The sequence below is a fragment of the Uloborus diversus genome, chromosome 9, assembly GCF_026930045.1.
Source record: "Uloborus diversus isolate 005 chromosome 9, Udiv.v.3.1, whole genome shotgun sequence".
NCBI lineage: Eukaryota > Metazoa > Arthropoda > Arachnida > Araneae > Uloboridae > Uloborus > Uloborus diversus.
In genome coordinates, this window is record NC_072739.1 from 111617293 (window position 1) to 111642215 (window position 24923).

Consider the following 24923-nt stretch of genomic DNA (forward strand, 5'->3'; position numbering starts at 1 on the left):
TTGAGTAGGTAAAACTGGGTACTTTTCCCCTACACAGTTGAGTCAACTTGGTTCAGTTTTAACAGCGTTGTAGGAGCAGCTGTTTAAGTAAATTTGGCTTATCAGAAGAAAAGTTGATTCAACTAAGTTGTAATGTGAACATAACGAAAAACGAAAATCAACTGTTGACAGGCAAATTTTTTGAAAAGTTGATTTAACTACCAGCCTTGAGTGCAGGAAACCTTAACTAAACTTAATTTTCAAAGCTTTCAAAATATTTTTTTGAAAATTTTAAACTATTTTGTACTTTCGTATATTTCAAAAAAAAAAAAAAAAAACAAATCAAAGGAAAAGGCAGTAACTAATTCTCCTTCAAAGTTCAAATCGATGCCAAAACATCATTTATTGAAATTCTTTTGAGTATTACTATGCGCATTCTCAGATTTCTAACGATGAGAAAATTGAGAATACAATGAATTTTCGATTTACAAAATAATGACTCACAAAGTTTTCAGATGGGAGTCTCCGGTCCATAAAAAGACCGTTTATTTGCTTCTTTTTCATTTTCTATACTTAAAATTCTGTTTAAAAAGATCATTAACCAGTTAATTTATTTAAATGTTTAGTTTGTCTAATTCAGAACTAACACATTTTCATTCAAAATTTCTTTAAGAAAAAGTTTGCCGAAGCAGTTCAAATATGCAAAAGAACATATACCGTTTTTTTATGAATAGGTTGATGAAAACATTTAATCACTTTAGCAAACAAAGTTTAATGAACACTTCACGAAATCAAAAATAAATAACTAAGAAATGTACTTACTGAATTTGGGAGATGAAATTCGTAATTACCTGAAAGAAAAACAAATAGAATTAAATTTTATTTGCATGTGTTTTTATTTAAAAAAATGAATATCTAATAATTTATAAATAATTACATTATTGTGTGGATCACAAGGAAATAATCATGGGGAGCTAAATAGCAAGCAGTAAATAGAAAATGGAACTTATAAGCAGTGATGTTCCCATCAGTTTTTCTGAGGGTATACTCCCAGTAATCGATTACGCACAATTTATGTGATCATATATAAGGTATACTATAATATGAAAATTTATGAAGCTTGAGGGTATACACAATATGTCTAAAAAATGCTTGAGAGTATACGGCGTATATGGAGTATACCCTATGGGAACACCACGGCTTATAAGCAAAACGTTTAGGCGACTGCTTCCAATTACAAGTTTTGCTACTTATTTTTTCTTTCAATGGGAAATTTAAAAACTTTTTTTCTTTTTCTAAAAGAGCATGCTTAAAAACATAGGATTTAACCATTTTTAAAATAATTTGGCAAAGTTCAACATTTTTAACAGTTATTTTAAACGGTGCAATTTCATTGTTAATGCTTTTGCACATGACATCACAAATGAAGAAATGCCATTCACTGAAGTAATTAGTACAGGGCATAATATTTAATTCGCATCTTTACTCACATGTGTTGGCAACGATATGGTTGATAGCAAGCGTAGAGCGCAATATTTAATTAGCTACTATATTATCATAGACTGGAAATGCGGTAGACAGCAAGCGTCAGTATTCAGCACGCTAGTGGAGATGCGCCAAAATACATCGTTTGCGACGTCAGAAAGATTACGCCTTATTTTCAAAATTGGACATTTTAAGAAATTAACTAAAAATTAAGCGTTGGGAAAATGAAAGTTTTTTTTTTCGCTCCATGTTATTATTATTATTTTTTTTTTACTTATTATATCTATTTCAGTGACTAAAAGTAGTATTTTTGACTGAAGGAAACAACCCCATTATGCAATTAAGTGTTCTTCGGTTTCGTGTAGGTTTATTCGCTTGATATAAGTAGATTTCTTCATATTTTTGAAACATAATAAATGTTCCACGTTGCTGTCAAAATAATTAACTTTGCTTTTCCATTCATGCTTCAAGATACAAAGCAGCTTGGTATGAAGTAGTGTTATATAAAACGCTTTGAACGCCATTTAATGTTAACATTTTAATCAGTACAATTGAGGTTTCTCTTACCAACTAAATGAACAGTATGCTAGTGTTGATTTTTAAAATTCGCTCTAAAATCTTTAATTTAAAAATCCTCAACCTCTTCTTAACAAAAGGAATTTTTTTCAATCCTTCATTCATCGGAGCTCAAGTCAGCTTAGACGAATTACATTTTACAGTAGAACCTCTTTTATCGAGCCCCCACTTATCTGGATGTCTAGTTTTATCCGGATCAAACATGTAGATTTTCTTTTTTGGTATAGTTTTAAATCATAATAGCAAGAACAGAACTAAAAGTACACCTAATATTTTGTCTTGCTTTTGTTTAAATGTAAATTTTCTGCATAGGACTTACAATAACTTCTAGCAAACAGCATGGCGAACTTTGGAGCATCAGTCTGAAATTTCTGCAGTCTGAACTATGAATGACTAAATGCTCGTGAGAAACAATACACTGTAAGTTTTGCTATACAGCATTGTTTTTTTTTTTTTTTTTTTTTGCTGTAATAAAAGATAAGTTTGTTTATTAAAGGACGTGTTTTGCTCATTAGTCATATCATCCGGATATTTGTTAGTCTATATTGCCTTTGGTCCAAGTTAGTACTGACAAACGAGGTTATAATTGTTTCAAAAAAAATTAAATAAATAGCAGTTTATTGGGAACAGTGACAATGTCCGTAGATCCAGGGGCGAGCATAGGGGGTGGGGGAGAAGAAACACCTGTTGGCCCGGGACCAAGCCTGAAGGGTGTCCAACGTTGACAATGGCCGTAGATCCAGGGGCGATCATAGGGGGTGGGGGGAGAAAAAACACCTGTTGACCCGGGACCAAACCTGAAGGATGTCCAATTAATTTAAATTTTTTTTAAAAGAGTGTCAAATATGTGTAGTTACGTAGGGGGAAACAACATGGAGGAGGGCCCGAAAAATTCGTGACAGGAACCGAAATTTCTATGCACACCCCTGCGTAGATCCACTACATCCTAGATTGACTTAGACTATAGCAAGCTTTAAGATGAAAGATGAGATGAAAAGCAGTAGCACAGAGATTTGGGCCCACTCACGAGGTAAAATCTAGAAAAATAAAGTCAAAGTGAAAGTAAAATTAAATTTCTGTGATTAAAAGTACGTGAATAATATGCAACTAACAAAGACCTTACGAGCTTCGAAATTACTCCCGTATCTCAACCTGATGTGAATGGGAAATCTAAAAAAAACACCTCGTTTTAGATATGTTTTCACAACCAAAATCCCAAAATGTGGAAAGAAAAAAAAAAGAAAAAAAAATCACACTTCGGTTTTGGTTTTAAAGTTTTGCCGACTTACATCGTTTACTTTTCACTTTCTTTAACTGTTATCTGAAACTTTAATTTTCATCTTTTGATTTACTTTGATTATTTACTTTATCTTTGTTTACTTTTGACTTCCTTTGAATGTATTTTTCATTGTTAACTTTCATTGCTTACTTTTGACTCACCTTTGTCGTTTACTTTCTTTTCAGTGTTTACTTTTGACTTATCTTGGTGTTTTACTTTCTTTTCATTGTTTACTTTTAACTTACCATAATTGTTTTCTTCAATTTTCATTGTTTACTTTTGATTTATATTAATTGTTTACTTCAATTTTCATTGCTTACATTTAATTTTTAGTTTTTGCTGTTCATTGATTTAATATCAGACGAAAATCAATGAACGAAACTAAAAGACATAAACAGCATTAAAAAAAGATCAAATGTATGTCTGCTGAACTACTAATTCAAAGGATCCTAAAAAGATTATCCAACGTCAACAATTCCCATTTCAATTTGAAGAATGATTCAACAACCTCAGTCTCCTTTTACTTCATATCGCTTGTTCTGCTTTTAATAGATTTATTAAATTGATACCGTTAAAACATCAGTGATTAATGCCTGGGAAAATAGAGATAACGTTGACATACATAAAAACTCACCCAACAGATGACCTTTGGGCATTTTCCAAGGCCACACGTGAGATCTGAGCTCACTGGGGACTGGAGGGGGCACTTGCGATACTGATCATGATGGATTACCGACCACACGTCAACTGACGCTCAAAAACTAATAAATTTCCTTCCGAAAAACTTTGGTACAAAACGGTTGCCGGTCACGTGACTGGGGTTGCGACACCGGGAGATCGAAGGGATATTCATAAATCATTAGAAGAAAGTGTCGAAAATAAATTGGGGAGCGGTAAATGATGCATAGCTTTCGGATGCAATGGAATTCGGATTAGATGAGCGTGGGTGCCACTTTTCAGTACTGAGGATGGAATTCCCTCTTCGAAAAGAAGTGGTGTACGGATTTCCGTCCTTCAATTAAAAGTTTATTTTCAATTCCACTTCCCGTCCTCAGTCCTGAGAGGAGGCATGGTCACTTTTCAGTACTGAGGGCGGGATTCCGTCTTCAAAAAGAATTGGTGAACGGATTCCCATCCTTTAATTAAAATTAATTTTCAATTGAACTTCCCTTCTTCAGCACTGAAAAGTATTACGGGTGCCACTTTTGTGCTATGGTTGCCACTTTTCAGTGCCGGAATTTCGTCTTTGGAAAAAATGGATGGATTTCCGTCCTTCAATTAAAAATTTATTTTCGTTTAAACTTCCCTTGGAACGGAAACTAGTCTACCGACTTTTTTTTTTTTTTTTTGAAGACGGAATTCCGTCCTCAGTATTCAACAAGAAGTTCCATCTAGAACTAAACGAGCCTACTACCAATACTATCTAGTACCTGATCAATATTCTCAGAAATAGCTAAAATCGCAAATTGTTCCAAACATAATTTTTTAAAAATTTTAAGCTGATTTCCAGGAACAAAATATGCCTCACTCATCTACAAAATTAGATGCGTAAAAAAAGAATAAATAAACGAAGAAATAAAATAGCTGCACGTTTTAAGCAAAGCAGTTAATACTTTTTTCAATAAAAAAAATCTTTAACCGCTTTCAAGACGAAAAAATAATAATTAAAATTCATAAGCTCATTAAAATAAACGCATCATATCAACAAAAAAAAAAAGTTTCTTTTTCCTCTGTTGCCAAAAATATTTTTTTAATGAATTAATGCTCTTACCAAAATTAATAAAAACAATAAAATGTCAACTTAAAGAAATAATTTTCATTGTGAAAGAAAAAAAAATCGTGCGTGCATAACTTTATGTAAAAGCATAAATAACTTTGAGTTTATCCGCCGAAAGCTGAATACCTAAATTAAAACTTTAGAGTGAAAATAAAAAGTCATATTAAAAATAATTATTTCACAGTTAAAACCATGACTGCAGAGTCGGAGTCAGTCATTCTTATTTTGAGATAAAGGAGTCGGAGTCCAATATCCAAGAATCGAAGCCAGTCATTTTTCCTCTGTATATAAATTTTTGCCAAAGCTACGAAATCAAAGTCGAAGTCGGGGAGTCGAAGTCCGACTGATTGTCGGGCACAAGAGTCGGAGTCGGAGTCTGGAGTTTGTCGTCAAGAGCTATTTCGAACAAAATTTGTCTGAAGTAAATCCGCCTTCAAGTACGGAATCTATATTGACTTTCAGTTTCCCCGTAGGCGCTAATGTTAAGGGATTTGAACTGTTCAAAATTGAACGGAAAATTGTTCAAATCAAAAAGATATTTTACAAACAGGTTTTTCATCAAAAACTTTTTCCTACAAAGTTTGTTTGAAGCAAATTCGCCTCACAGTTCGAAATTGCTTTGAATTTCCCCGTGGGCGCCAATGTTAAGTTTTTTTGAACTGTTCAAAATTGAACAAAAAATAGTTCAAATCAAAAAGTGAAATACAGGAATGAGGTGTCCTCGCCGAGATCTTTCGAACAAACAAGAATTTGTTTGAATCGGACTATTCACTTAAAAGTTATTAGGGGAGGGGAAGACAGACATACCGACAGACATTTTTTCCCATCTCAATACCCTACTTTCCAATTTTTAATTTTTCGATATTTATTTAATTATTTTTTTATTTTTGACTTTTTTTTCCTTTTAACTTCCTTTTACAAAAAACGAAGTATTGTATTCGCGAAAAAGTTTTCACTCAAAAATCGACCTTAATTTCCATTTTACTCACCCCCGAATGAATTTTTTTTTTCGACTCGACCACACGTGAATAAGTGCCTAAGAACGTATAGACACGCGAAATATCCATAATGATGCTTCCCGAATTAATTACAACGAATTTTCTCGTGACGTCTGTATGTGCGGATGTGTGTATGTCGCATAACTCAAGAACCTTAAGTTTTAGAAAGTTGAAATTTGGTACGTAGACTTCTAATGGGGTCTAGTTGTGCACCTCCTCTTTTGGTTGTATTCGGGTGTTTCTAAAGGGGGTTTTTCCCCCTTTTGGGGGAAATCATTGTTAATTTCGATGTAAACTCAAGTGGTGTTATAATTTGGCGAACATTTGGCGATATATCGCCAGTCTTTTGGTCTCCAAGTTTTGTCGCCAACGTGGTGACAAATTTGGCTTTTTTTTTAAATTTGTTTCACTGTTTTTTTGTCACTGTCACATTTGGTCACTGTTGGTGATATTTAGAGAGTAAACTATTGAATCACATTAAAATTGCCAGTAATGGGGAAATGACATTAAATTGGAATGACAGGAAGTCATGTGATGCACACATCAGCTCGTTTGTAATATTTTCAAGATGCATTAAGCCTTCTTTCATGCTTTTTCTTCTTTCTCTGACTTTTACTGGGAAAGTAGGCTAAAAATAATTGCACCTATGAGAGTGGGAAACATTGTTGTTGAATAAATATCCCTACAGATACATTAGCGCAAGGTTTATTACACGCGAATGAAAATAGCGAGCGAGTAGGACCAATTTCGTATTAAATTCATTAATCATCATTTACAAGTGAAAAATTCCTTTTTTTTTAAATTGATGACTAGAGTTGATCGAAAACCTGGACTACTTTTAGCGTTTTGGTTGTTTCAAAAGCGAATTCAGCCTTGAAATTAATTTGTTGAGTTTATTAACAATTAATTTTATAATTGCTAACTATTTTTTTTGTTTTAGCATCAGCTGAGAAGCTTGTTCCGCCAATTTTCCCAAGACAGAGCAAATGTAACAAAAGCATTTAAAAAACAAAACAAAATATGAAATGTGACGGTTCCCAGAAAAGTTTTTTTAGAAAATGTCTTTAAAGTTTCAGCAGAATCGCTAGCGAACTCCGAACTCTTGCCGGCAAATCTTGCAAAAATGGCGTATCCATAGTCGTCCTTTCGCCCTCGTATGGGACTCAGACAATCTGGGCTGTAAGTGAGCTGAAGGCGAAAATCTTAATAAAAACACTGAGTATGTTTTGATCCTGGTTGCTAAAAAGGTTTTTCATAGCAGGTTAAACGTCTACATTAATTTAATTCAAAAACGTTGTTGTAAAAATACTTGATTTTCACAGGAAACTGGTTTGAACCTGCGAAACTCAGGAACATTATCCAAAAATAAAATGTGACACATTGAAATTGTCTTACAGTGGACAAAAGGTTGGGGTAGCACTTATTTGATATATTTGTATGATGGATTGATTGCTTTACTCTGTTGCGTTTTAAACCATAAATAGAGGCTTGATTTGCAATATTGTAAATTGAAAAACAAATTAACTGTGAAACATAGCTGTTGCCAATCATTAAAAAAAATAATCACTAAATAGTATCGAACGATTAGCGGCCAAAAGAGAGAGAGAGAATTATGTTTATATCAAAAGAGCGTTTTTTTTAATTGATGTATGAAATCTTCCAAACCATTGTTATTTCTGTAAAAAGGTTGAATACATGAAGTTTGAGTTTTTCTGATTTAAACATACATGGATATTCTTTCAATAAATTTTGTTACTATTAGTATTATGATTTTAATAAACTGCATCTTTTCACAGAAAACCACCAAAGTTACTCAATGAATATCTTTTTCTTTTAAATTTCAAACGAATTGTTGTAAGAGTTTGAAAATATAAATTAAGAGTTTCTCTGGTTTAACTATAAAAGGATAGTCTCTCACTTAGTTTTGTTATTATTCAGAAAAAAATTTCATTTAACTGCGTTCTTTCACGGAAACCACAATTTTTTCTTGATACAGATCGTTTTTTTTTATTTTAAACTAATTGTTCTAAATTTTTAAGATATAAATGAATGAGTTTTTATAATTTAAATAGAAATTTATGATCTTTCAATTGTTATTCACATTATCATGTAGGTCAGCTGCGTTCTTTTCCAGAAAAACCACAAAAATTACTCGATAGAGAACGCTTTCTTTTATATTTCAAACTAATCGTTATTTCTGTTTAAATAGAAATTAAAATTCTTTCAACTCGTTTTCTCTCTTTTTATGTTGTTACTTTAGTTAACTGCGTCCTTTACGGGCAGAAACCAACAAAGATCATTAATTCAACTTATATTATTTTCGTTTCAAATTTAAACTGGTACCAGTACATTCTATTTGAATCGAAATTGATAATCTTTCAATACATTTTATTATCATGTTCACATTATTATGCTACGAAAACACTTCTTTTGCCCACATAAAAACAACCACAAAAGTTCCTCAAAATGGATAGTTTTCACTTTCTATGTTTGTAAGTGGTCAATCTTAACAAAGCGAAGAACTTTAACCGTAACCGTACAAGTTTTCCGTCACACTCCAAATGCAACACAAGAAATTCCTGGCGACGCTTTATTTTGTTATTATCTTCGCTGCTTGACAGGCATGGTGTATCGATTTCGAATTAGTTTCTTTTTTTCCTTCAATATATTGGTGCTTACTTTATTTAGTTCTTCAAATCGTTTAGGAATGTGTGTTTTTTTTTTTTTTTAATCGATAGTGGATTTTAACTGAAACTATAAGATGATATAAAAATTATTTTCTTTTTCTAAAAGCTTTGTTTCAGTTTGCAGGATTTTGTACTAATAGGTAAATTTTATTGCGGATTTGTTTTTCGTTATTTGCTTAGTTTAGTTGATTTATTATTTAGTACTCGATGAGCAAAATACATGATTAACTCTTCAGACGAAGCATACGTATATATATAATTTTAACATGATAAAAAATTAAAAGAATTGGGTATACAAACAATGTAAAAAACTCAAATAAGCTTAAGATAATCAGCATTAATACGCTACTTCTTCGTCAGTGGGTGGGAGCAGCATACCCTAAAAGGAGCATCACAGGTTTCAGAATACGTCGTGAGTCAGCAAGCAATTAAACAAAATATAAGCATTTTAACGCATCAAAAACCTAAGACGTTGTAGTAAAAAATTGACTTCAATTAAATTAACGTTTGAAATCAGCGGGGTGTTGTTATTGGCGATAAAACGAGTATGTTGCGACCTCCGTGCGTGGCTTGCTTTTTAAGCCGGAGGTTGTGGGTTCGATTCCCGCCGGTGCCCTGAGTGGTATTTCCTTCTCCCTCGTTGTAAATCTTTCATACTTAGAATGTCAGTCCGACATCACTACAGATGAACTATGCTTTATTTTGACAAGGCTGAACTGGATACGGTAACTTAACTGTTCTATTAGTAAGACTGTAATTTTACGAAGAAACGAAAAAGTGGTTAACAGCTACACAAGGCTATCTACTGGAGTTTAGATTTAACCTACTGGAGTTAAGGTTAAAATGTCAGCTATCAAAATGTCTCCCAACAGGCAATTGCTTTGTTCAAATGTAGAAGCAATTTTCACTCGTAATACTTTGATGGGCGACTTTCTACTTAATACGTAATAGGAAACTGTAAAAAACGTTTTTAAAAGTTTCGTTCGTTTTTTTAAAATTAATCTTCAAATGTTTGTGTGTCTGCTATTTTACTAACAGTTTTAAAATTGAAAAAGGCTTTTATCACTTTCTTTGAGTGATGGCAACTATTTTTTAAGTTAACATAGCTTATAATGTAGTTTTAAAACCACGATTCTGAAACCGCAGAGTTTAGATATTAGAAAAAATTTTAATTATCAAGTGATCAAAATGGAATGAAGAGTAAAATAAACATTAAACGTTCATTTAGCATTTTCTTCATTCTTTCTCTTTTTTCTTAAAATTATTTATCTCCAAATTTTGAATTAAAATAGTTAGTTAGAAACTGAAATGAAATGGAATATGTATTACATAAGTTGTGTAGCAGAAGAAATTTTCGCCATCGAATTCGTTACGAAATTATTTATACAGACTAACATTAGTACTCGACTTTTCAACCCAGACTAGAAGTACACTCGCTCACATACACATCTTAATGAAAACCACATGCCTACATTAACAAAAATGAACAAAAAACGTTTTAAAAAAGTAATCTGAAACTACTTTAAAACACGAATATATTATTTGCTTAACAATACATATTTTAAGGTAAACCTTGTACCTACACAGAAAACTATAAACAACAATAAACAAAAAAAGTTCTAAAAATAATTTGAAGCCATTTTAAAACGCGAATACATTATTTGGTTAAAATACCCATTTTAATAACAACCTTACGCCTACTACACAGAGAAATATGTGTGAACAACAATGAACAAAAAATATTCAAACAAAATAATTCGAAACTAGTTTAAAACACGAATATATTATTTGGTTAACAATACACATTTTAAGGAATGCGTTACGCCTGCACAGAGAACTATTAAAAACAATAAACAAAAAACGCTCTAGCAAAATAATTCGAAACTACTTTGAAACACGAATACATTATTTGGTTAACAATACATATTTTAATGAAAACCTTACGCCTACACAAAGAACTATTAACAACAATGAAAAAAAAAACATCCTTAGAAATTATTCGAGTCTAATTTAAAACACAAATATATTACTTGGAGAACAATACCTTCCAAAATAATTTTCATCTTCTTAAAATCACTTGTCAGAAATAATTGTCTATGTTAATAAGAGAGCACAACTCAACTTTTCTTTTCAAAAATTCTTCCAAAATCAATTTTTTTAAGCTTTTTTTTTTTTTTGTAAGAACTTTATTGAATGCACTAGTGAATACAAAAATCGATTGAACAGCGCACTTATTTACATTTACCCTCGAAACAAAACAGAATCGGGAAATTTTCCGCAAAAGGAGCAATGTACACTAGCGCGAAAAAACTGAGAAAAGTCTGGAATTTTATCAATATCGCAAAAATTCGACCGCACATAACAAAGAACTTGTAAGGGGAGGGACAAAGCAATGCTTTTACGCACACACAAGCAAATTCTTAAAAATGAAGTTTACTTTATCTTCAGGTCGATATGCAAATGAGCGCGTTTCATTTCAATGCATGAGGTGGATAGATATATATTCGGATATATATATACACACATATCCGTGAACAAGGTGGAATAAAGACACCAAAGGCTATAGGATCAAATTTCCATAATTAAACAAGGGGAGGCAAAGTTAATATAAAATTCTGAGTCCTTATAAGCTAAGGTAGGAAAATGTTAAGAATTTGTCTTGCTAACTATGGTGCTATATTAAAGAAATGCAGCGGCGAATTTTCAATTTTTTTCAATATTTTTTCCCGTTACTCCCCCCTCCCTTATTTTGCAAATGTAGGAAGTAAGTAAAAATTTATCTTTCCTGAAAAGCTTCGGAAAGTAAATGACCTTAATTTAAAATTCGTTTCTAGTCTTTTTTGCTGGTTTGCACAATTTTATACGTAAATGAGGGCAGTTTTCTAAGGTTTAAAGAGACTGAATGCTACAAAGTGCAAGAATTTATTTAGCTTCTGAAGAAGTTGTTACTTGTATTCTAGTCGAACTTTTGCATAAAATTTTCATTTTACATCGGAAATATCTTTGGTAAAGAATGATGGTGTTGATAAGTGAACCAACTTTGTTGCACAATTTTATTTTCTTGAATATATTACAAATTTATTCTTAACTTCTCAAGATAAATGTTGCTTTTGTTCTATTACTTATTTGTGCACTTTTTAACACTTGCCAGTAAACTAAGAAGGGAGGGGGGAGAACTATTTTCGTTAGTTTTCTTAATTTCACTTGTTGTTAAGAGGGACGTTCTTAAAGTAAGGTCCGTTTTGAAATAAAAAAAAAGTACGAGTACAGATAGAGCAAAGAAATTTAATGCACAAAAATCTGCCACCCTTACGCTATATTTCGACATTGCTCCCGTGATTTTCCAAGTATTTGCCACAGCGTGGTACAGATTTTTGTATACCTATTCGTAGAAAATGGCCGCCTGTGTAGTCAACCATGGGGTAACATGTTATGTAAGCTCATTATTGCTGTTGTGCTTGGTTGATTGAATATTTGAAATCAGCGTCAAAAATTACTCCAGAAAAACCATACATGTTTCATTGAACAAAATCTTTGTTTACCAGTCTATTAGTTTTTATCATTACGTGGTATAGGAAAATGTGGGGAAAATGAGTTGCATAAAACCTGTGATTACACAAAAACGGGGTGATGGAAAAATCGTAAGTGGATAGTAGAAATCAGCGTTAAAATTTCCTTAGGAACACCATAAATGTTTCATGTAACAAAACCTTTATTTATCAGTGTATTCTCACCAAATTACTTCTACTGCATTAGTTTAAAATACACGTTTAAAATGTGAAACTTTACGAATCAAGGTTGTTTAATGAGTATAGCTGGGAGAAAAATTATTCCTGTGTCAACAAACTAACTCATAAATGTGAATAAAAAGTCATCTTGACGTTGCCTTCGAATTAACAGAATTGTTAGAAACAGACCTGATTTTTGAAAAAATAAAAATACTCATATTCATTCATTTCAGTTGCAGATGATCATAAAAATACATTTAGCTGCGGTACATACATTAAGACAATGAAATATTTTTTTGGTATTTAAGTGCTGCAAATAAAAATTTTCTTACAACCGTTGCATTCTAACTAAAAAATGCTTCTTTATTGAAAAAAATTAAGTACGTCAAATACTTATTTTTCTTACTGAAGTACTTTTAAAATTTTGCTTGAAATGTGAAACCTACAAAATGAAGTTATTTAACAATTTAAATAAAAACAAAAATTATTACTGTTCCCCAAAGAAAGTCTTAAATATGTATAATAATTGACAGATACATTCAGAACAGAACTGACATTTTTAAAATGAAATTTTTCATATTCATGCATTTCAATAAGAAAGTACTTAGATATAAACATTAAAATAAGTTTCATATACTTACAACAAATCAAAGTTTTCATTAAACACTGTCATTTGTAATAACCCATCTCAAAAAGTTCATAGATATTTCTTTGCTACAAAATATTAATTATGTCACTATATTTACTTCTCTAACAGCATCACTTCTAAAAATCGCTTGAAATGTGAAACTTTATAAAACAAGATGGCATTTCGTTAACAACTGGAATTTCGTTATTTTACCTGCAATATTAATTTAGCAAGATATCATTCCTGAAGGTTTACCTCGATCTGCCCTCGCACACTTCCCAATATCGCTACTAGCGAATCAGCTCTAAGTTTCAGACATTGTTTAAAGCACAATCGATACCTCGGCGGGGAAGGATCAACTTAGAATATTAATAGCTTCCCCTAAGACAGCAACAGATTAATTTATAATAGAATTGGAAATTAACAGTTGGTAGAGGATTAATTTATAACGTAAAACTAACTTGGGATATTAATCAAATATTTGCATTTGGTGTGTCTTGATTATTAGGGAGTACTATCAGCATCGAAAATGAATTCGATTTCATTAAGTTCAATAGATACCTCTTGTGTGTGTGACCTGCCATCAATTCATAAATACAAATAAAATTGTTTGAGAGTTTTTGTAAATGTTCTATTGCTATCGAAATTAAAAACTTCAAAGTGGCCACGTTGGGTTTTTAGTTGTTTCCTTTTATGTGGAAAGAGAGATATGTGGCTGTTAAAGCAAGTTCGTTTATTGCAGGGCTGCGGAGTCGGAGTTGGGTTGATTTTGGGGCGAAGGAGTCGGAGACGTAGTCAGGAGTTGCAGGTTTAAAACTCCAAAAGTCGCAGTCGGTCTTTTCCCTTCAAGTTCGCAACTTTGCCAGTGCATGCGTAATCGGAGTCAGAGTCGTATAGTCTGACTGATTTTAAGGGAAATGAGTCTGAGTCGGAGTCAGCCATTTTCCCCCTTACTTTTCAGTCCTGGTTTATTATGAATAACTAATTAAAGAGTCGAAAAAAAATGGCAAGATGACACTTGGCAGAGGATGACACAAAAAAACATATATATAATTAAAACCAATAATAGATAACTTTTTATTATGATAACAAGAAGTTCATCCAAAATTAAACGAGGCTACTCTTCACATGTCAATAGCAATTTTCTAAAAGCAGTTTTATCTCCTTCTGGTCTTTGGCTTCAAATTAATTAAAATATAGGTTTTTAAACATCAAAACGTTTGAAACATATGATTTAAGTGAAAAGAAAACAATTTAGTTAAATAAAAGTAATATCAAAATCATTCTCTCAAACTTAGTCATCATGTTTCTGTAAACTCGAATCAATATTAAACGGTAAAGTTAAAAATCAAACACTTTATTTTTTTTTAAATATCAGGGATAAAAAATAATGAAGGGAAAAAAATAGGGGAAAGGATAAATAAAATAAGGATAAATAAAATAAGGAAAACAAATTACATAAATGAATTACAATTAAAACAAAGTCAAAATAAAAGTTCCTGTTTGAAGAAGTTAAAGGAAAAGGTACTTAGTTCTAGCAGATGAAGTTTTCGGAATTACGAATTTCAGTCTGGGGCAGAGAAGTGGTTTTTCCCTCCAATTTTTTACGCTGTACAGTTGATTACTTCGCATTTGTAAATATTATAATTCTCTTGCATTGATTCTACTCTTTTCCTTTATTTTTTTTCTTATTTAAACTAAATATCATATCACTCAATCCATCGTATCAAGCATGACATTGGCAGAGATTTAGTTCTAGTTAGAAAATCGAATTTGCAAAACGGGAAAATAATCTTTTCTATTAATGAACAGAGCCCCTTGATAGTTTTTCTTTCAGAAACAATTATAGATTTTTTGCATAAAAATGCCTCTAAATTGTTTGCAAATTTTTTTCACACCTCAGTTTCTGATTTATTTATTTTAATCTTTTCAAATGCGAAATTTCATATTGGAAGCAACATTTTTTTGCAATTTAGTTTTACATTTTATTTTTTTTGCGTTAGTACGAAAAATTCTTTAAAACATTGCTTCAAGTCAAGAAGTTTTGGAGAAAAGTTTTATACTAATTTTTCATGGAAATTTATAGTTATTTTTTCTGAAAAATAAGGAGCAACAGTTTGAGAGAATGAAATTAATTTCAGTTTTGTATTAACAAAAAGAAAAATAAATAGTTCAACACAAAGGAGACTTTTTTTTTTAAATTTCATTATTCAATGTTTAAAAGATGCATTTAAATTTATTCGTAGCCGGCGATTGTTGACAGACATACTTGCGTGAAAAATTGATGTTGCTGTACGGCTCATTTATTTCTAGACTGAATTTCCTGTTGTAATATGTATTTTCTTGAGCTGAAGAGTTGTTTATAATTCTCACCAACGTAGATTTTTTTTTGTTTGCATTTTATAGTACAGTATTGCCATGGTTTTTATTATAACATATATTTTTTCATACCAGATATACATACGTTACACAAAGAAAACTTAACGGAATTAGATTTTCTGAACATAAAAAAGCAGAAATTCAAAGTTTGCTGAGCTAAGCCATTATTATCCAAGACAATTTCGTAAAAACGTCTCAATGTATCCATTAATCTAATTTTGAAAGGTACACTCTTAAATTAAAAAGTACCTACTATGGATTTTGTAATAAGTCCTTCCGCTTATCAGTAATCAATTTTCAAAGGCACAATAGAAACAGAAAAGTCTCTCCGTCCCCCAAAGTCAAGCAGAAAGCAAAGATCAAACAGAAAATAAAATACAGACAGTCATTATGAAAAATAAAGCACAAAAAAGCCACCCCTCTGGAGCAACATTAATCACTACTTCTATGGAGCACGAAAGTAGATTCGGAGACTTGAAAATCGAAACGTCGGTGTGGTCCTGTTCCAAAAGTCCCCCTTCTGGATAATTATCCAAAGAGCCCTCGTATAATTCTACTTCCCTATCGGTTCTGGCAGAGCCTTCATTATGATGAGAGGAAAGACCATGGATTCAGTTGTCATTGTCTTCCAACTATTCATTCCTCTATTGACCCCCGCTCGCATTATTCTGATTCTGTCCTGATGGCGGCATGGTGGTTTATGCGTTAAAATTGAAGTACCTGACAAAGGTTAGGTATCAAAGGCAATGGATCAGTTTCCATGGGTTACTTTCACTATGGAGGACGGCATCTTTACCTGAGAGCTCTACTGTTTGTGTGTTCGTCCGACAAGATCTCAAATGTGTTTATTAAAATATTGCGCTTTGTCGTAAATAATAGCATAGTATTCCGGGAGGCTTTAAACAGACTGAATACAATTTTGATACAGTTGAATTAATTATTACTCAACTGAAGGTTCTCGAGCGAATCAAGTTTTTCATGCAAAAGTTCAAAGGGGTAGTAAAAAAAGGGATGTACTTACAAAGAGATTTTTTTTCTTTTTAATTTTTAAAAATAATTTACCAATGCATAAACCAGTATTAATATGAAGGGTTTTTATAACAGTTTCGTACATTGCTATAAAAATAATCACCAGTTAAAATATGTCTTTAATTTTTTTCCTTATTCTAAGAACAATAAAAAGTTCAAAGAAGAATTTTTTGTGCACAAAATAGAATGCATTTCTAACGCTTTTAGAGTAGGTTCAGGAATTACTATAAAAACAGCTATAAACTGATATGTTTGTCTTTTTAATTTCGACACTGCTAGAAAAAATCTTTAATGATTATCGTTTCTTCTTAAAGCATTAATTTAAACAAAAAAAATAAGACATAATACATAGCCGTATTTAACCACAGACAAAAAAAAGTTAAAAACTTCATCACTATGTTTTAATGTGCAGTATTAAGTGAGAGTAAATTTTCACCTTCATTAAATGACTCCACTATGAATCTAAATCAATATTTTCAAAGTCTTGCGTAAATCATCTTTTATTATAAGTATTAAATTCAAAACGTGTTAAGACCAGTTTATTGACTACATCGTTGCTTTAAAATGTAAAAAGACTTTATCACGTAAATTGCCTAATTTACATTAATAAAACATAATCTAGTTTAAGACATTAAACGAAAAACGTAAATTACAAAGGGACGTGTATTTATGCAAAGGAAAATATTCTCTAAAAATGTTGGAATTCCTTTTGTAGAAATCCTTTATAAAAACAAATAAAAAATGAAGTTTTTTCAACGGAATCCTTTAGAAAAGTAATGATGAATATTAATCAATCTTTTGTATTATTTTTAATACAGTATCATGTACATGAATACTAATCATCTGATAATGTATTATCTGTAAAGTTTTGTGTTAAGATAGAGTTTTTTCTCCCTCGTTTTCCATTATTATCGAGTATTAATTTGCGTTTATGATGTCGTCGATGCTATTAATGAAATATCATATAAAATTAAAAACAATCTATGATATGTATTTTGTATATGAATATTGATTTTTCTAAATTGTATCTCTTGTGAAGACATAATAATTAGAATAAACTTATACTTTTTTACGGTTTTTATTGTTATTATTACCGTCTATGACTGAAATTTCGGAAATTGTCAATAATAATAGAAAATGATTTGAATATATAAAAAATCTCTAATAAACTTTTACTTAAGTATTAATGCACAAATCATTAATCAAGTTCCATATTTTGTGAAGATTTTGAGTAGGGCAGATCAAGATTTTTTTTTCTTTGAGATTTAAAATTGATTTTATGCAATCGTGTATAAACATAACGACTGATAGTATTTTGAAAAGGTTTTGAACTAGCTCTGGGTTCAAGTTTTTTCCCCGTACGGTATTGTTTTTACGGTATAAACCATGACTGATATGCGGACATTCAAAGTTAAAATAGGTCAAGCCCATTTTGACTTGATTCATTTTAACTCTGAACGCGTGCAGCGAAATATTTCGTTCATAATTGAGGCATACAGAGCTCAAGATAATGAAGTAAACATTTTCTTGTCCCATTTTAAGCGTGAATGTTTCATTTTTCGAATCCCCCCGCCCCCGTTCAACTATTAGAAAAAAATACAGATCTCAATAGCAGTTTTTAATATCTCCTTGTCAAAAAGTATCAAGTGACATAAAAATAATATTATTACATTAATTGACTTTCGAATTATCGGTACATTCAGATCATTTAGTTTTCTTGAGAAATTACGATCGACTAAAATTGACATCTCTGCTACTACAGGGAATGAAAAAAAGTTTTATATCTCCCCTAATGAAAAAGCTATTTTTTACCAGTCCATTGTCTATTCTTTGTCCCCACACCATACCCCAAATAGATTTTTGCCAATCTCTTAGTCTTTCTGTCATTTGCTGGTATGAAACAGTGACTCCATCCAGATTCCGTACCCTATTTGAGAAAACAAATATCGGAGGAAAAAAATTCCACCAGAATCTGGGATCACGACCAACACAAAATAATTCATCCGCCTTATCCTACAAGGCAATCATCTCTTTGTAGAGGCTTCGCTGCCGAACCCATGCATCAATATGTGCTGCAAGAACTCTACCATCTCGGCACAAAACACGCCCCCGATTAAAATCCGAAAGGAGCTCCAGAAACCATTCAAGCAACGTAGCAGCACAGACTAATTATCGCTTGGAATCTCTGTCCCACCCCTCTCGTCCCTTCAGATCTTTCATATCAACCCCTTCCTTTGCCTTTTGTGAAGCAGCTCTAGCTCTTCTATACCCTCGGATCCTTTTCATCGTTATATTTCTAAAGGTAGCTCTTAGACGGCAATTTCACCGAGGGAACTTTATTAGGCTAGTTAACGAAAGCTTGAGCGCTTTATGTGTACGCCACTCCCCGGTTTTATGCTTGTTCCCTGAGATATTTTTCACCATGAGTACGCCTCTGCTGCTCCGACTCCTTTTCCAAATGAATGCCAGAGTTTTGTTGGAAGTTTTGTTGACTTCTAAATTTCTCAAAAAGCACGAGAAATTTGCAACGTTAAATTCGGTGTTTTTTCTTCTCTTTTGCTCTAATGCTCAAGCTGCTAAACTTTAAAATTTAGCAAATTTCATTTGTAGTTTTTTATCGGAAATGTTTCTAAACCTCATTCTAAAATTCAACAAAAGAAAGTGTGTACTGCTCAAAAATTTTCATCACTGTGATCCTTTTCGACTCCTTTTTCAAATGAAAGCCCGAGTTTAGTTCAAAGTTTTGTTCACTTCTGAATTCGTAATTAAAAAAAAAAAAGAAATTTGCAACGTTAAAATTGATGGTTGTTTTTCTTCTTCGCTTGAATGCTCAAACTACTAAAGACTGAAATTTACCATTTTTTATTCGTGGTTGTTCATCTGAAATGTTTCTGAACTTCATTTTTAAATTCAACAAAATGAAAGTGTTCCACTGCTTAGAGCTTAAATCTACAACATCTCTAACAAGGGTACCGCGTGAATTGTGTAGTAATAAGAAACATTAAAAAAAAAGTAGCGATAAAAAGAGCATATTGAACCATTTTTCGGAAAAAAGAATTATTTGCCCTTGTCAACCCATGGTTGAAAAAAAAAGGTCTTCCGCCGAAAATTTAAGAAAATCACCAAATTTGAATACTTTGCCAGAAGTTGAAGTTACTGAGCGATTTCATCTTCAGCATGGGGCAGAACATTCATCTGCAAAGCGTGTGAAAGATGTCATCCATTATTTACCAAAACTCACTAAATTTGGCGACCTCTCTTAAAGTTTTGGCACTTTAAGACTTCATGTTTCGATAACGTGGACTCTGGGGTAAATAATGTATGCGCCGAGAAGCATGCTTTTCTATTATCTTACAATTACTACTTATTTATTTTTTTCATTATTACACTATTGTATGGTTTCTTGTTCCCTGGTAAGAATATTCTGTACTTACACCTACAATACCTTCCTAGAACTCATCTTTTAAAACGATTGTTTGTTTCCACGGTCTTCTGATGTTTTTCAGCCCTATTAAACATTGACCTTTGTAGAGAGATTAATTTTACAGAATACCAAGTAGTCTAAGTGCCAGAATTTGATACTTTTCTTCTGTGTTTCTGGCTCCTTTTCCAAATGAATATCAGAATTTTGCTGGAACTTTTATTGACTTCTAAATTTGTAATTTCTCAAAATGCAGGAGAAATCGGCAACTTTAAACTCGATTCTCTAACGCTCAAACTGCAAAAGTCTAAAATTTAGCAACTTTCATCTTTAGTTATTTATCTGAAATGTTTCTGAAGTTTATTTTCAAATGCAACAAAGTTAAAGTGTTCACTGCGTAGAATTCAAATCAACTTTTCTGCAACTCAACTTTTAAAACGCTATTTTGTTTTCGCGGTTTTTTGACGTTTTCACTGTAACACCCTATAAAACATTGACCTTTGCAGTGAGATTATTTTAAGTAATAAAAAGTAATCTAAGTGCCAGATTTTGACATTTTTCCAATGATGTTCCGACTCTTTTTACAAATTCAATATCTGAATTGTAAAAACGGAATGAATACCATTGGGCTGGAAAAGCAACAACGTTTAACAGCACAAATTAGCAGATTACAGCATACACGTGTTTTAGCGTTACAAGGAACGCCTTTTCGATGCAGGAGTGTGAGCGCGATGAAATGCTGTTAGATCTTATTTTATTGCCGGAATTGCCGCTTCTTAATTTGCAGTTTCTCAAAAACCTTGAGAAATCTATAGAAAATGAGTTTTTCTTTTCCGCTTTAATGCTCAAATTACGAAAGTCTAAAGTTTACCAACTTTCATGCGTGGTAGTTCATCTGCAACGCTATTGAGCTTTATTTAAAAACCAATAAAAATAAAAGTTTTTACTGCTTATTATTTAAATCTTCCACTTTCAAAGAAAATTCTGTAAATTATACCGACGATATCTTGCTAGATCTCATCCTTTAAAACGTTATTTTGTGCCCGTGGTTTTTTGACATTTTTCATCTCTATTAAAGATTAACCTTTGTAGGGAGACTAATTTTAAGTAATGAAAAGTAGTCTAAGTGCTACATTTTGACACTTTTCCTCTGCTGTTCTGACTCCTTTTCGAAATGAATGTCTGAATTGCGTTGGAACTTTCATCGACTTCAAAAAATTTGCAGTTTCTCAAAAACCTTCAGAACTCTTAAAAGTCGAAGTGTTTTCCTTTTTGTTTCTCGTTTAAATTCTCATACCACCAAACTCTAAAAGCACTTTCATCCGCTGTGGTTCACATTCAATGTTTCTGAATTTTATTCAAAACTCCAACACAATTAAACCTTTTGCAGCTTGGTTAGACTTTAAATCTACTATGTTTCTAGGAATATTCTACACTCATGCAAATGATGCCCTCCTAAGAACTCACTTTTAAAACGCAACTTTGCGGTCGTGGTTTTCTGAAATTTTTACGCAATCATTGACCTTTTTAGCGAGATAAACTTTTATTTAAAAACGTAATGTTGGATCCAGATTGTGACAATTCGAAAAAAAAAAACCATGGAAAAACAGACTTGCTTTACAGGAACAGATAATATTTAAAGAAAAACATTTTAGGATGCGAATTAAATTTAACCACCGCTTCACAGATTACAAAAATAAAGTTTCGTAATAGCAAAATACTAGAATGACCAACATTTTTATTGAAAAGGGCATTCCAATTTTTTAAAAATATCATTATTCAAAAAATTTACAAATGGTCCTTAACTGAATTCTTAAAAATCGTGTTTGAAGACTGGGTTTGATTCTTCAATACTATTAATATTGAAAGTAATAATATAATTCATTGAAATAATTAGAAATACAATTCTAAAATTGCTTAAATTATAGTTTTTAATGCATTAGATAAAATATTTAAGTAAGATTTAAATGGAACAAAAATGCTTACCATTTTCAAATACATTAATATTTGAATATTGTGTGGACGAACATAAAGACTGTGGTTCTTAATCGATTTCTTACACATCGTGTTTGAGAACTAGGTTTGTTCAGTACTAGTAACATTGAAATTAATAATATAATTCATTGAAATAATTATAAGTACAATTCAAAAATTGCATAAATTATAGATTTTAATGCATTAAATAAAATATTCAAGTAATATTTAAATTGAACGAAAGTGCTTAGCATTTTCAAATACATTATTAATTGAATATTTTGCCGACGAACATTAACACTATACTTTTAACTTTAATCTACATTTCTAATAAAGTTCCCTAAACGAATATGTATTAATCTGTTTAATACATAAATGTAAATTATTCATCAATTTGGAGCATATTTTTAATTGAAATTCATTACAACACATCCTTAAAAGTAAGATTAAATACTAATTGTAATAGGTAAAGCAATTAATTGCGATTAAAACGAACTCTTTGTGAACAATAACAAGAAGCTTTACAAGCAATCCAAATCATCATGTTTATGCAAAAGCTCGCAATCATTACCAATACTGAACAGCAATTTATACAAGAATCCTAATTTAGCAATGAAATCCCAACCTCATTGTAATTTCATACAATACCTGAACTACATTCAAGGTGAAAGAAGTAGTACAGTTACAGTTACATCATTAGCGTCTTCTGTAATTTTTGCTGCTAAAATTCTTTTCCTCCTCTCTTGGGGTTGTATTTTTATTTCATTTTTTTCCCTGTGGTGGTCTTGCTCCGGTTAATTTTTCTCGTTCACGTTCTCGTTAATTTTTTTTTTGGTCTGGAGTACTGGCGATCATTTTTTTATATTTTTTTTACGATGCTTCTTCTCCAAGTTCTCTTTACATCTATATTTCGCGGTGTGTAGCCCTAAAGACTGTTATTACCACTTTCTTAGAAGTGTAAATTAATGACCGGAGTAACGTCACAAATGGAAGGATATTTTTTTTTCCACCAACCTCAACTCGTTACTTGCAATTCTTCTTTTTTTTTTCTTTTTGCAAGATAGAACAGATTTTCTCCTAACTCTTTGTGATTTTTCTTGCAAAAAAGTTTTCCTTCCCTCGTTCTTTTGTTCCGGAGTTTTTCCGTTCCTTGTTACAAATCAAGTCAGCGGATCATCCGCACCGGATCAATCCGGATAGCAGGCTTCCAAGTATCTTGACACATTTTTTTTTCTCCCTCCACTCTTTTGCTCGCGCTTCGTATTGTTAGACTAAGTTTCGGAGTGAAATCCGGATTCCAAGTAATCAGATTTCTTCTTCCTAGTTTCCCTTTTATAAAGCGAAATAGGACGACGTATTTTACTTGCTCCTATTTTAAAAGAAACTTAATGAATTCAACACGATATTTTACTATAGTTTTGAATTGTGTTTTAGATTTAGAAAATTTAGCGTTGATCCATTGGTGACGAAAACTTATTTAAAATGATTTTTTGCTGTAATTTAAATGAACTCACTAAAAAGACAATATGCCCTCTGCTGAGCACTTGGCTAAGAAAAATTTAACTTTTGAACTTGAGCAATGTGAGAACAATGTACTGTACGGTCACTTAAAAGCAAATACAGTAAAATCCCTCTAATGCAGGCACTAACGGAACAAATTTTTTTGTCCGCAACAGAGACGTGTCCGCTGAACAGGGGTTTAATAACGTTATTTGCATTGGAACTGGGGAATTAAAAATTGTCCACATAAGAGGGGTGTCCGTTAGGAGGGGTTTTACTGTATTATTATTGTTAAACCAAAATAATGAGAAGGAAAATTTCTTTGTAACTTTCTTGAAAACCAAACGTTGATCCATTCGTGACAAAACATTATTTAAAATGATTTTTTATTGCAATTTAAATGATTTCATTAAAAAGACAAGATACTTTTTTCTTAGCACTTAAGAACGCGGCTAACAAAAATTCAACTTATGACTTGGGCAATGTAAGAACTGTACGGTCACTTAAAAAAAAAAATTATATATGCTACTAAACTAAAATAATGAGAAGGGTCATTCCACGGAAAACGGTAAAGTTGTCCTGCACGTGACGCTTCATATATTTCATTTAAAAAATAATTTAAAAGGTTAATGGTAAAAATTTTATTGCTTAACAAATTACAAACAAATGTGTGATTCCTTAAGCAAAAGATTTCGTCATTACTTTTTTATATAATTACTGTTTAATGAAATATATGAACCTCACGTGCGGGACAAAGTAACTACTTTTCCGTGGAATGGTCCAATACAGATATTTTTTTCAATGGTTTAAACTATTATTTCTCAGCACATGAAATATGTTTCTTTTACATTGTAACCTCTCAAAATCTACAATTTGTTTTATCTTTATCTTCCTTATTACTAATAATAAAGCTCAAAGTCTCTCTGTCTGGATGTCTGTAGGATGTCTGGATCTCTGTGATGCGCATAGTGCCTAGACCGTTCGGCCGATTTTCATGTAATTTAGCACAAAGTTAGTTTGTAGCATGGGGGTGTGCACCTCAAACCGATTTTTCGAAAATTCGATTTTGTTCTTCTATTTCAATTTTAAGAACATTTTCTGTAGCAAAATTATCGTAAGATGGAGAAGTAAATTATGAAATTACCATGACGTGGAACGGGAGAGCGAATGAACATAGACAATTGGCGAGAAATTCGTCATCCATTATTTGTAAATATACAGGCGAAACGAGTGACCTTTTAAGTTTCACCTACGGGCAAAGCCGTGCAGGTACCACTAGTCGTTAATATATTAATGGAGCAAAAATATTAAATCATGCATAAGCAAGTTACAAGAATTTGACTTTAGATGTCCCACAAGTTACGCATGCAAAAAAAGTAAATATAGAGTTAAAAAAATGTTTTAATAAAAATATAACTGTGCAACAGTGTTGGGCATCAACTAAAAAAATCAACTAAATTTGTAATTGATTGATTAGTTGACT

At 31.8% G+C, this 24923-nt stretch overlaps 1 long non-coding RNA gene across 1 annotated transcript in view; it reads right to left on the reverse strand.

The window, feature by feature from the left end:
- Nucleotides 1-798: 798 nt before the first annotated feature.
- Nucleotides 799-24923, reverse strand: part of LOC129229541 (uncharacterized) — a 227080-nt gene continuing 202955 nt past the window's right edge. The window contains exon 3 of the long non-coding RNA XR_008581104.1: nt 799-830. This is a non-coding gene — a long non-coding RNA (uncharacterized LOC129229541). The remainder of the gene's footprint in view (nt 831-24923) is intronic.